The sequence below is a fragment of the Phacochoerus africanus genome, chromosome 13 (genome assembly GCF_016906955.1).
Source record: "Phacochoerus africanus isolate WHEZ1 chromosome 13, ROS_Pafr_v1, whole genome shotgun sequence".
In the NCBI taxonomy this organism is placed as follows: domain Eukaryota; kingdom Metazoa; phylum Chordata; class Mammalia; order Artiodactyla; family Suidae; genus Phacochoerus; species Phacochoerus africanus.
In genome coordinates, this window is record NC_062556.1 from 4314447 (window position 1) to 4327422 (window position 12976).

At 48.6% G+C, this 12976-nt stretch overlaps 1 protein-coding gene across 4 annotated transcripts in view; it reads left to right on the top strand.

Moving 5' to 3' along the window:
• Positions 1–12976, top strand: part of WASF3 (WASP family member 3) — a 103176-nt gene that overhangs the window by 39624 nt on the left and 50576 nt on the right. The gene's annotated exons all lie outside the window — the stretch shown is intronic.

A 12976-nucleotide genomic window follows, 5' to 3' on the forward strand; every position in this document is an offset into this window, starting at 1 on the left:
TCTGTATTCTTAGACCGCAGTGGGACTAAGCTGGAAACTGTATCAGATATCTGGAAAATTTCCCAATATTGTGAAATTAAATATCACATTCTAAAACTCCCATGGGTCCAAAAGGAAGTCCCAAGGGAAATGAGAAAATAGTTAGAATTGAATGAAAATGAAAATGCATGTCATGAGTTATCACCTCACACCAGTCAGAATGGCTGTCATTAATAAGTTCACAAATAACAAATGCTGGAGGGGGTGTGGAGAAAAGGGAGCCCTCCTGCACTGTTGGTGGGAATGTACATTGGTACAACCACTCTGGAGAACAGCATGGAGGTCCCTTAGAAAACTATACACAGAACTACCACATGACCCAGCAGTCCCACTCTTGGGCATATCCCCAGACAAAACTTTCCTTGAAAAAGAGACATGCACCTGCATGCTCACTGCAGCACTATTCACAATAGCCAAGACATGGAAGCAACCTAAATGTCCATCAGACAGATGAATGGACTAAGGAGGTGTGGTACATGTACACAGTGGAATACTACTCAGCCATAAAAAAGAACAAACTAAAGCCATTTGCAGCAACATGGATGCCACCAGAGACTCTCATTCTAAGTGAAATAAGCCAGAAAGAGAAAGGCAAATACCATGTGATTTCACTTATATCTGGGATCTAATATACAGCACAAATGAACCTTTCCACAGAAAAGAAGCTCATGGACTTGGAGAACAGACTTGTGGTTGCCAAGGGGGAGGGAGTGGGATGGATGGGAATTTGGGGTTAATGGATGCAGGCTCCTGCCTTTGGAATGGATAAGCAGTGAGAGCCTGCTGTATGGCGCTGGGAACTATATCTAGTCACTTGTGATGGAGCAGGATCATGTGAGAAAAAAGTGAGTATATATACATGTGTGTGTGTGACTGGGTCACTTTGCTGTCAGTAGAAAATGGACAGAACACTGTAAACCAGCTATAATGGAAAAAATAAAAATAATTTAAAAATCACCATCTTAAAAAAAAAAGAAAATATGACATATCAGAATTTATGGGCTATTCCTGAAGCTGTAGTTGGAGGGGAATTTACAGCGTCAAAGGCTTACATTAGGAAACAGAGGCTTTGAAACAATAATGTAAACTTTCACTTTAGGAAATTATGCGGCAAAGAGCACATCAAACCCAAAACAAGCAGAGAAAGAAGATTGCAAAAAGCAGAAATCAATGAGATAAAAAACAAAAAAGGGGAAAAAAAATCAGTGTATTCAAAAGCTATTTCTTTGATGAATCAGTAAAATTGGTAAACCTATAGTCGTACTAATCAGGGGAAAAAAAAGAGGAGAGAAGGCAGAAATTTCCAATAACAGAAAAGAGAGGCTGATATAGTCCTTCAGATATTGAAAGGGAGATAGAGGACTATTGTGAGCCACCTAACGCATTGGATAAGTTAGGTAAATGGACGTGCATCAGCTTCCATCCAAGATACAAGCTGCTAAAAGCTCACTCAGGAAGAACGGGATCGTTTGTGTAGCTCTTTATTAAAGAGATTGAAATTGTAGTTAAAAATCACCCCAAAAAGATAGCTAAAAGACCACATGGTTTCATGGGCAAATTCTACCCATCTATTAAGGAAGAAATGATACCAACTCCATAGAAACTCTTCAGCAGGTAGATGGTGGGAACATCATGTTACGAGGTCAGTATCACTCCGATACTAAAACAGACCAAGACGGTTCTCAACAAAAAAGCAGCAAATTGAGTACAGCTTATGTAAAAAGGATACCGTCTCATGCCAGAGGGCCATTTATTCCAGAAATACTGCATTGGTTCATCGTTTGAAAGTCCATAAATATAATCCACACTATCAACAAACTAAACAGCAGAATTTACATTTTTTTTTGTCTTTTGTCTTTTTTGTTGTTGCTGTTGTTGTTGTTGTTGCTATTTCTTGGGCCGCTCCCGCGGCATATGGAGGTTCCCAGGCTAGGGGTTGAATCGGAGCTGTAGCCACCAGCCTACGCCAGAGCCACAGCAATGCAGAATCCGAGCCACGTCTGCAACCTACACCACAGCTCACGGCAACGCCGGATCCTTAACCCACTGAGCAAGGGCAGGGACCGAACCCGCAACCTCATGGTTCCTAGTCGGATTCGTTAACCACTGTGCCACGACGGGAACTCCAGAATTTACATTTTTTTTTTTAAATTCCCTGTGATGATCTCAATAGATGTAGACAAAGCATGTAACAATATTTGTCCTCCAGGCAAGAGAAAAACTCAGGAAAATAAGACTAGAAGGAACCTCTTAGGGAAGATGAAGTAGAAAGGAGCTTCCTCAAGCTGATGCGAGGCATCTGTGACAAACCTACAGCTGGTGTTGCAGATGCTGGTGAAAGACCGGGTGCTTTTGGTTGATGTTGGGGGCGAGGCAGGACCTGCTGCTCGACATCCCTGGGCAGCACTGTCCTTGGCAGTGCAGGAAGGCAAGGAGAAGAAACGAAAGGCACGTGGAAAGAAGCGAAAGCAGCAGCAAAAAAGCCAACAGCCCAACTGAAAAATGGGCCAAAGACCTGAATAGACATTTCTCCAAAGAAGCTATGCGGATGGCTGACAAGCACATGAAACAGTGCTCAACATCCCAGATTATTAGAGAAATGCAAATGAAAACTGCCACGAGATACCACCTCACACCACTCAGAACAGCCATCATTAATAAGGCCGCAAAGAACAAATGCTGGAGAGGGTGTGGAGAAAAGGGAACCCTCCTGCCCTGTTGGTGGGAAAGTAAGCTGGCACAACCACTGTGGAGAACAGTATGGAGGTACCTTAGAAAACTATACATAGAACTACCATATGAGCCAGCCATCCCACTCTTGGGCATCTCTCCAGACAAAACTTCCCTTGAAAAAGACACATGTACCTGCATGTTCACTGCAGCACCATTCACAATAGCCAAGACATGGAAACAACCCAAAGGTCCATTGACAGATGATTGGATTAGGAAGAAGTGGTATATCTATACAATGGAATACTACGCAGCCATAAAAAAGAACAAACTAATGCCATTTGCAGCAACATGGGTGGAACTAGAGGCTCTTATGCTGAGTGAAGTCAGTCAGAAAGAGAAAGACAAATACCATATGATATCACTTCTATCTGGCATCTAAGAGATGGCACAAATGGACCTTCCCACAGAAAAGAAAATCATGGACTTGCGGAATAGACTTGTGGTTGCTGAGGGGGAGGGAGTGGGATGGATGGGGAGCTTGGGGTTAATAGATGCCTTTGTAATGGATTAGCCATGAGGTGCTTCTCTGTAGCACTGGGAACTCTGTCTGGTCACTTGCAACAGAGCATGATCACGTGAGAAAAAAGCATGTATACATGTATGTGTGACTGGGTCACCTTGTTGTCCATTAGAAAATTGATGGAACACTGTGAAGCAGCTTTAACGGAACAAAAATAAAAATCATTATACAAGCTAAAAAAAAAAAGAAGTGAAAGCAGATGCCGAATTCCCAAAGCAAGGGGCCTGAGAAAGGAAGCCCGTGAGCCTCTGCGGTACAGGACAGAGGCCGGGAGGAGCTGTGGGTGGACACCTACGCCAGTGCACCATTTCTCCTCCATTTTGGTTTCTGTGGTTTTGATCTAAAAGTCGTAAAAGCAAGGAAACATGTATATATCACTTGCGGTTTTAAGTGACTGTTTTCTTTAAAGTTAAAAGCCAGCATAATTTTTTGGGAGAGTCTTATTTTAACTTTTCTTCTTTCTGTTAGTAGAACTGGAAAGCTGTGCCTGGGTTTGAACTTCATTAAATAGCTTTTGGTTTTTAAAGAAAAAGGCTCTGAGACAATGTTAAGATGTCCTCTGAAATTCTGTGGGGCTGGAGTTCCTGCTGTGGCTCAGTGGAAACGAATCTGACTCGTATCCATGAGGACGCAGGTTCGATCCCTGGCCTCACTCAGTGGGTTAAGGATCCGGCGTAGCCGTGAGCTGTGGTGTAGTCGCAGATGTAGCTCAGATCCCGCGTTGCTGCGGCTGTGGTGCAGGCTGGCAGCTGCAGCTCCGATTTGACCCCTAGCCTGGGAACCTCCATATGCCGTGGGTGCAGCCCTAAAAAAGCAGGAAAAAAAAATTCTTTGGGGTCAAACCACATTATTTGTTAAATTGGTTACATATCTCATTGAGCTTGGAGGCGTTAACGAGCAGCTGTCTTGTATGCTTGCTGTCATGTCTTGGAATATATTGACCTGTTTTGTATCATTATATAAGGCCCATATTATTCCTAATGATTCCTGCTATGTAATTTCCAAATACTTGCTTATTTTGAAGGCGGCTGGCCCTGCGGAGCAGACGAAGTCTCGAGTCCGACTCCCCGTTGCCTGGGCTGTGCTTACAGGACCGGGTCTCTGGGTGGTTGCCCAGGAATCGTTTCTTAGTCTCTTGCAGTGAAATCTCTCTCTCTCTCTCTTTTTAGCCAACGTAGAATACTTAGCAATTTAAACAAGTGATTTAATAATTACGTGCGTTTTAGTGCGTGTCACTGGCCCCGTCTCTTGGTGCCGTGCCCTTGGTGTGGCTAGTCGGGTCGTAGGGACAGCGAAAGGCTAGAAGTCATGGAAGATCTTGGGTTCAAATGCTGGACACATACCAGCTTTAAGCTTTTGAGCAAAATCCACTTAAATCCTTGACCCTCATTTCCTTCGTCTCTAAAAGGAGAACAGTTGTGATAAGCTGCTGAAACATCGAAAGTCCCCAGAGCGCCCAGGAGACTGTGGGCCGTCCGGTGATCAGCTCCTGGCAGCGGAAGCCTTTGGAGTCCGACAGGGCTGGTTTTAAGTTCTCACACTCACTCCTCGTGTCACTTGGGAGAAGTTATTTTTTGAGCCTTGATTTCTTTGTCTGTTAAGTGGGGGCGGTGCCACCCTACAAAGTTGTCAGCGGCCTGAGGGTATAAAATGCTCACGTGTGTAAAATGTTCCTATTTATCTTCTTTGACCTGTTTGCCGCCCTTGGAGCTGTATGGGGATGTTTCTTTGGCTGGTTTCCTGTAAAGGTCCCGAGAAACCCGCCTGATCCTTTTGGGGGTGCTCACGATTCCCTTGCGGGGCTGTGTTCTGAAGAAGGGAGCTGGCGTCAGACTGGAGGTTTTGAGACCAAGGGCGTAGGTTGCAAATCTTGGAGGTTTTACTTCGGGTTTCTCTTCGCGCTTTTAGTGCAAGCCTTTGGGAACTGCAATGACTATTCCTTTTATTTTACCTTTCTTTCTCGAGCACAGCTTCTAGTTGCCAAAAACACTGCCTCGAGGATGCTGTTTGTTTCTAGAAACACAGAGGCTCAAGGTTGGGGGCGTGCAGGCCGGAGAAGAGTTGGAAGGGTCTTCAGCTTACCTGCTGTTGTGACCGTGTTGCATGAGGTCATTCCTAAGAATTGTCAGCCTTAGGCTGTTCTGCCCAACCAAGCGATCAGGTCACGTGGTTTGCGTTGACATTCTGGGGTTTGCCGATAGTGTTTTCTTGACTCCCTGGCAAACCTTCTCCTCTGGGAGCTTAAATTTATCTTCCGTGTACTTAGGTTTTCTTTGTGAATTTGTCTGGTCAGTGCCATTCTCACATAAGTGGTGCCAGAGGGTTAGGGAGAGACACATGAGTGAGCCATCTTTCCTAACCGAAAGAGGAGAGGCTGACTGGTCTTTGAGAAGCCCTTTGATTTACGGTCAAGAAAATAATTAGAAACCAAAGCTCGACTCTTTTGAGAATTAAACTTTAGACTGTAGGTTATAACAGATAGAGTCTGAATACCTGAAAATTCCTTGAGATGAGTGTTTGTCAGAAAGACCTGTCCTGTCTCCCTAGCAAGCGTTAAAGCACCTAGTGGTGTCAGCTTCTGAGGGCTTATCACGTGTTTCATGTCATGGAAATAATGCGGCCTTCTCTCTACATATTTCTTTTTTTTTTTTTTTTAAACTGCACCCACAGCACATGGAAGTTCCCAGGCCAGGGGCTGAATCGGACCTACAGCTGCTGGCCTACACCATAGCCGCAGCAACGCCAGATCCTTAACCCCCCGAGCGAGGCCAGGGATCGAACTTGCACCCTCATGGATGCTAGTCAGGTTCATCACCTCTGAGCCGCAACGGGAACTCCCTTCACTCAGTTTAATGTTGCATATGTAAAGTGTTAATAGGACTTATTAAATATGAAGGCAACAGTTTTAGTTTTATTTAAAAGAGCGGTGGAGTTCCCTGGTGGCTCAGTGGCGTTAGAACCTGGTGTTGTCACTGCTGCTGTGGTGCGAGTTTGTTTGATCCCTAGCCTGGGAACTTCCACATGTTACAGATACAGCCAAAAGTAAACGAACAAATAAATAAATTGACATAAATTGCTTTATGTAAATAGATACTGGGTGTGGACTGTGCACAATGACAGCACGGGGCAGGCAGCCTCTGAGCGTTGCCTGCTCATCACCGTGTGTGAACACAGCCCGACTGTGGTGCCGATGGACAGCTTCTTCCTCTTCCTGCCCGGTCAGAGGGGGCTGTGCGTAGAGTGAGTCCGGGCCAGGGACGGAAGCCGCTCCGCAGCAGTAACTAGAGCCGCCGCTGTGATCATGCTGGCCCCGTGACCCGCGGGGCTACTCGGGAACTCCTCGAGTTTGCTTTTTCACATGTCAGGTGAGTGTAGATGCCCTCGTAGGAACACCTGCTGCCGGCGATCCCTTCGCCCTCTTGGTGGGCTGGGAGAGGGACAGTCTCACCGCCGCCCCTGGACGTGAGCAGACGGGCGTCGCTGCTTCCGGGCTGTAACTGAGGATGGGGGCTTGGGGGGGGCGTTGAGCTCAGGACCTCGGACTCTGCTCGCCCTTGTCCCCTTCCCCGGGTGGCTTGTACAGCGGCTGGGCCCTCTCAGAAGGGCCATCTCCTTCCTCGGAGGAGAGGCTGTGTAGGAGGCCGACTTCTCCTGGGAACTGAGTTAGCCTCTCTCTTTGCTTGTTCATCGGCCAGTGACCCTGGCCTTCAGTGAGTACCCACCTGTCGAATTCATCTCCTCTCTGCGTTTCCTGTCGTGGTCTCTGTCCTGTGTCCGGGGCTCCCAAGAGCTATTTCTGCCTGACCGTCAGGTTAGAAGCTAAATGCTCCATCAGTTGTCAGGCCTCTCCCGCTTTGTGTTCTGCTCCTGTCTCTCACCCGTCTCCGTGGGTCCGTTAGAAACAGCTGTTTTCAGGCGTAATGGACCAGCAGGAAGCTCTGCATGTTCAAAATGTACAGGACGACGAGCTCTGATGTGCACACAGGGCCTTGAAACTGTCACCACACGCGATGGTGACACGCACGCTATCACCACAGAAGGCTCCTCTGGCCTTGGTCCCTCTCCCATCTCTCTGCCACCTCCAGGCAGCCACCGGTCTGCGCTCTGCTACCCGAGGTGGGTTTGCGTTTCCAGGAGGTCATCAGAAAGGAAAGCTTTCCACACCAAGGAAGCAGTTTGGTGGCCCTGGCCGGGTGGCTTGCAGTTCAACCCCCGCCCAGGGGAGGGGTTCCCCGCCACCGGATCCCCCCGCCCGGCCCACGCCCCTCCTGTGCGTCTCCCCCACTGGCCGGGGCTTCCCAGCACCCCTACCTGAGCTGGGCCGGGGGGCGTTGGGCACGGAGCTCCGAAAGCCAGTTCACGCACTCGATGGACGACCAGGTTGTCACAAAGGACCTTCCAGGGTACGATGAGCAGCTGGCTGAAGACACACACAGGGCGAGTCTGGCAGGCCCCCAGCCGCAGCAGGTTCTGTCCGCCCGAGTCTGCGGTGCCCCACCCTCCTGGCACGTGGGTGCGTCCCGTTCCCCAGCCTGGAAGCTCTCGAACCCTGTCCTCTTGGGGTTTCCCGGAGACGCGATTCTTGAGAGCCTCGGCCGGGGGTGATGGACTCAGCGTCCCGTCCTCTGGGGCTGGGGAGGAATGCGCCGGCCTTCTCGTGGCTGGGGCGGTTCCCCCCAACCGCTGCATTGACGGACTCAGGTGGGGTGCAGGGGCTTGGCTGGTTGGTGGCAAACACGCCTTTAGGAGGGTTAGGGTTAGGGTTAGGCTGTGCCGTGAGAGGTGACGAAGACCAAACCTGTGTTTTCTGCATCACGGTAGCACAGGCACTGGGTGGAGTCAGACGGCTCGGCCTCCTCTCTGTCTGGCTTTTGCTCGGCATAATCATCCACGCTGTTTCCTGTGTCAGTAGTGCACTTGGTCTTCCTTCACAAATAACTTTATTTCTTCAATGTACATTTTAACAAATCCAAACAGAAGAAGGACCTAACACAGCTTTAAAATCAGGTTACCCATAGATGCCCAGAACGGACTGGTGGAAGGTTCTAGAACAGAAGCTTTTGGCACCCGCCCCGTGATTCCAGGAGAGGACGGTGCCGGCAGGGGTCCCGGGTTGTTTCTCACTCAGTGGCTGCTTCGCACCGCTTGCTTCTCCTCATCCCATGCGTGGTAGGCGGTCTTCCTCACCTGCCCTGGCTTTGGGGTTTCTTCCCAGCAGAACAACAGGGTGACGTCAGGTGTGAGCACAGGTGTCAGTGGACACCTTGCGTGTCCAGGTGCCGTTTTGTAGCCTTCGAAACACCCATGACCACCTTAACTGAGTGTCCTCCAAAAATAGGTACTTGACAGAGGTTTCTGATACGAGAAATCCCTGTTACTTCACAGACATAAATCTGCTCTCCCCCCCCCGGAATCCTGAATATATAAGTTGTGGAGGTTGTCGAGCAAAGGCTAGATTTTGTTTGAAGTGAGGAATGCTGCTTGCAGGCCTTGGAGGCGAACTGCATTCCTCCACCCCCTGGTGTTTATTGAGTCACCTCCAGCCTCCACGTGCCAGGCCTGGCGCTGCAGGGTCAGCAGTGCAGCGGGACCCCGCTCCCATGAAGTCTTTGCAGTTGTGAGAAATACCTAAGTGAGTGCCCGTCACACTGGATTCTGTTTTTTTTTTTTTTGTCTTTGTCTTTTTTAGGGCCATACCTGCAGCATATGGAGGTTCCCAGGCTAGGGGTCTAATGGGAGCTGCAGCTGCCAGCCTACACCACAGCTCACGGCAACGCTGGATCATTAACCCACTGAGCAAGGCCAGGGATTGAACCCACAACCTCATGGTTCCTAGTCAGATTCGTTAACCACTGCGCCACGACGGGAACTCCTCATGGTAGTTTTGATTTGCATTTCTCTAATAATCAGGGATGTTGAGCATTTTTTCATGTGCTTGTTGGCCATCTATGTATCTTCTTTGGAGAAGTGTCTATTCAGATCTTTTGCCCATTTTTCAGTTGGGTTGTTGGCTTTTTTTGCTGTTGAGTTGTATAAGTTGTTTGTATATCTTAGAGATTAAGCCCTTGTCAGTTGCACCATTTGAAACTATTTTGTCCCATTCTGTAAGTTGTCTTTTTGTTTTCTTCTTGGTTTCCTTTGCTGTGCAAAAGCTTGTCAGTTTGATTAGGTCCCATTGGTTTATTTTTGCTTTTATTTGTGTTCCTTTGGGAGACTGACCTGAGAAAACATTTGTAAGGTTGATGTCAGAGAATGTTTTGCCTCTGTTCTCTTCCAGGAGTTTGATGGTGTCTTGTCTTATATTTAAGTCTTTCAGCCATTGTGAGTTTATTTTTGTGCATGGTGTGAGGGCGTGTTCTAGTTTCATTGATTTGCATGCAGCTGTCCAGGTTTCCCAGTAATATTTGCTGAAAAGACTGTCTTTTTCCCATTCTATATTCTTGCTTCCTTTGGCAACAGATGTGGAGAGGGTGTGGAGAAAAGGGAACCCTCCTGCACTGTTGGTGGGAATGTAAACTGGTGCAGCCACTGTAGAGAACAGTATGGAGGTACCTTAGAAAACTGTACACAGAACTACCACATGACCCAGCAATCCCACTCTTGGGCCTCTCTCCAGACAAACTTCTCTTGAAAAAGACACGTGCACCCGCATGTTCATGGCAGCACTATTCACAATAGCCAAGACATGGAAACAACCCAAATGTCCATTGACAGATGATTGGATTAGGAAGAAGTGGTATATCTATACAATGGAATACTACGCAGCCATAAAAAAGAACAAACTAATGCCATTTGCAGCAACATGGGTGGAACTAGAGGCTCTTATGCTGAGTGAAGTCAGTCAGAAAGAGAAAGACAAATACCATATGATATCACTTCTATCTGGCATCTAAGAGATGGCACAAATGAACTTTTCCACAGAAAAGAAAATCATGGACTTGCAAAACAGACTTGTGGTTGCCAAGGGGGATGGGGAGGAGGAGGGGGTGGGTGGACTGGGAGTTTGGGATTAATAGATGAAGACTGTTGCCTTTGCGATGGATAAGCAATGAGATCCTGCTGTGTAGCACTGGGAACTATGTCTGGTCACCTATGACAGAGCGTGATCATGTGAGAAAAAAGAATGTATACATGTATGGGTGACTGGGGCACCTTGCTGTCCAGTAGAAAATTGACAGAACACTGTAAACCAGCTATGATGGAAAAAAAATCGTAAAAAAATAAAACAAAACAAAAAGAAGAAATTTAAAAAAGCAACTTGCATGGGGTCACTTGGTATTCGTGGCAGAACCGAGCTGGGACCCCGGGACCTCTGGTTCCTAGACAGTGTTTCTCTGTGCCTTTCTGCCTCTCATCCTGCTGAAGCAGACAGACCACATTCTTTTTTGAAAATACTTGGTTTTCAAATTTAATTTTTATTTTCTCATGGAGGGTAGTTGATTTACAGTGTCGTGTTAGCTTCAGGGGTAGAGCAAAGTGATACAGATGTAGATATAGCTCGCTCCCTTCTTTTTCAGATTCTTTTCCCATGTGGGTTAGTACAGCATCCCGAGTAGCGGTCCCTGGGCTCCGCAGTAGGTCCTGTCAGTTATCTGCGGGGGTACTGAGTGTGTGTTCTTCTCGAGGGCCTGCTTCATCCCTCCCAGCCACCCTTCCCCGGTGGCACCATACGCTTGTTTTCCAAGTCCGTGGGTCCGTTTGTGTTTGTAAATCAGTTCACTTGTCTCCTTCTTTTAAACAGTCTGCATTTAAGACCGGGTCCTCGGGAGCAACGTCTAAAACATTTTCCCAGGGAAGCACTGTGCTTACCTCACAGGTGGGCTCCCCCCCCACCCACCCCCCCGTTCGGCCCCCCCACTTCACCCTGACTTTTACTGACGCTTAGCTGAAAGAGTGAGGCCGGAGTTCCCGTCATGGCTCAGCAGGAGTGAGTCTGACTAGTAACCATGAGGACGCGGGTTTGATCCCTGGCCTCACTCAGTGGGTTAAGGATTCGGCGTTGCCATGAGCTGTGGTGTAGGCCGGCAGCTGCACCTCTGATTCGACCCCTGGCCTGGGAACCTCCTTGTGCCACGGGTGTGGCCCTAAAAAAAAACAAAAAAGAAGAAAAGGGAGGCTGCATTGCCCTAGAGGGTCACAGACCAGGTTGCGCGTTGAGGATGCCCAGGCCCTTCCTCGGGCTGTGGGCATGTGACCTCAGTGGTGACACCTGCTGGGGGTGTCAGCAGGCAAGCAGGGTGCTGTGGAGCCAGGGCGGAGCAGGCTCGCCCTGCCCTCCAGAGTGGCAGGGCACCGTGCAAGGGACGGCTCTGGGTGGGCTCGGGGCCGGGCTGCTTCTGCTGGGACTGCTTGTGTTCTGAGGACAGAACCTACAAGTCAGTGGGATTAAAGACCCAAACACACGCAGCAGGCACACGTGTCGTTTGCTGCGTGTGTCAGAGGATGTGCTGTGTGCTTTGCCCTGCCACCTGCTGCCTGGTCACGGCCAGGCCTGCGGCCGTCACCAGCGCGTCGCGAGCAGAACAGAAGCATCATGAACACTGGCAGGTCCCGAGAGCCGTGCGTGCTCTCCAGACTCGGCAAGTCTTCACGGCTGCAGAGCGGAGACAAATCCGTCACGGCTGTGTCAGTTTTGTACACTCAGCCAGGGCCGTCAGTGGTAGAATTTTAGAATATGTGATGAGGACTTAATGCAGCTTGCATTGACTGCGTTCCGTCAGCCCTTTCTGTAATCACCATAAACCACATACTGATGACAGCCACGGGTTTCTGTTTAATTTATTGTGCCGTTGCAGTGAATTCTGTGCACGAAAGCTCTTATGTACACTGATTCAGTCGTTGTATTCTTCTCTTTCCAAAGTCGTTGCCTCACTTTGGGGTCTGTGCACACAAATGCTTAGAGGACACTCCAGTGCCCCGTCATTAAGAATGTCAGCTCAGGAGTTCCTGTCGTGGCTCAGTGGTTAACAAATCCGATTAGGAACCATGAGGTTGTGGGTTCGATCCCTGGCCTCGATCAGTGGGTTACGGATCCCGCGTTGCCGTGAGCTGTGGTGTAGGTCGCAGACGCGGCTCAGATCCCGCGTTGCTGTGGCTGGGGTGGAGGTTGGCAGCTGCAGCTCCGATTTGATCCCTGGCCTGGGGACTTGCATGTGCTGTGGGTGCAGCCCTAAAAAGACAAAAAAAGTAATAATAATAATATGGAATGAAATAAAAGAATTGTCAGCCGACTTGCTTTTCTCCTTTGCGAATGTCGTTAGCTCTTTAAAGTCTTAATGAAAGAAGCCGATCCGTTCATCTTTTTATTACTGTGGTGCCAGAGGGTTTGTCTCCTAATTAGAACGTGACACGTTGCAAGAGGACATGTCCTCTTCCATTATGAAGACAAGCTGGGAGTTCCCGTCGTGGCGCAGTGGAAACCAATCCGACTGGGAACCATGAGGCTGTGGGTTCGATTCTGGCCTTGCTCAGTGGGTTAAGGATCCGGCGATGCTGTGAGCTGTGGTGTAGGTCCCAGATGCAGCTCGGATCTGTTGCTGTGGCTGTGGTGTAGGCTGGCAGCTGTAGCTTTGATTAGACCCCTAGCCTGGGAACCTTCATATGCTGCGGGTGAGGCCCTAGAAAGACAAAAAAAAAAAAAAAAAAAAAAGACAAAAAGAAAGAGAAGCTGGAGTTGCCATTGTG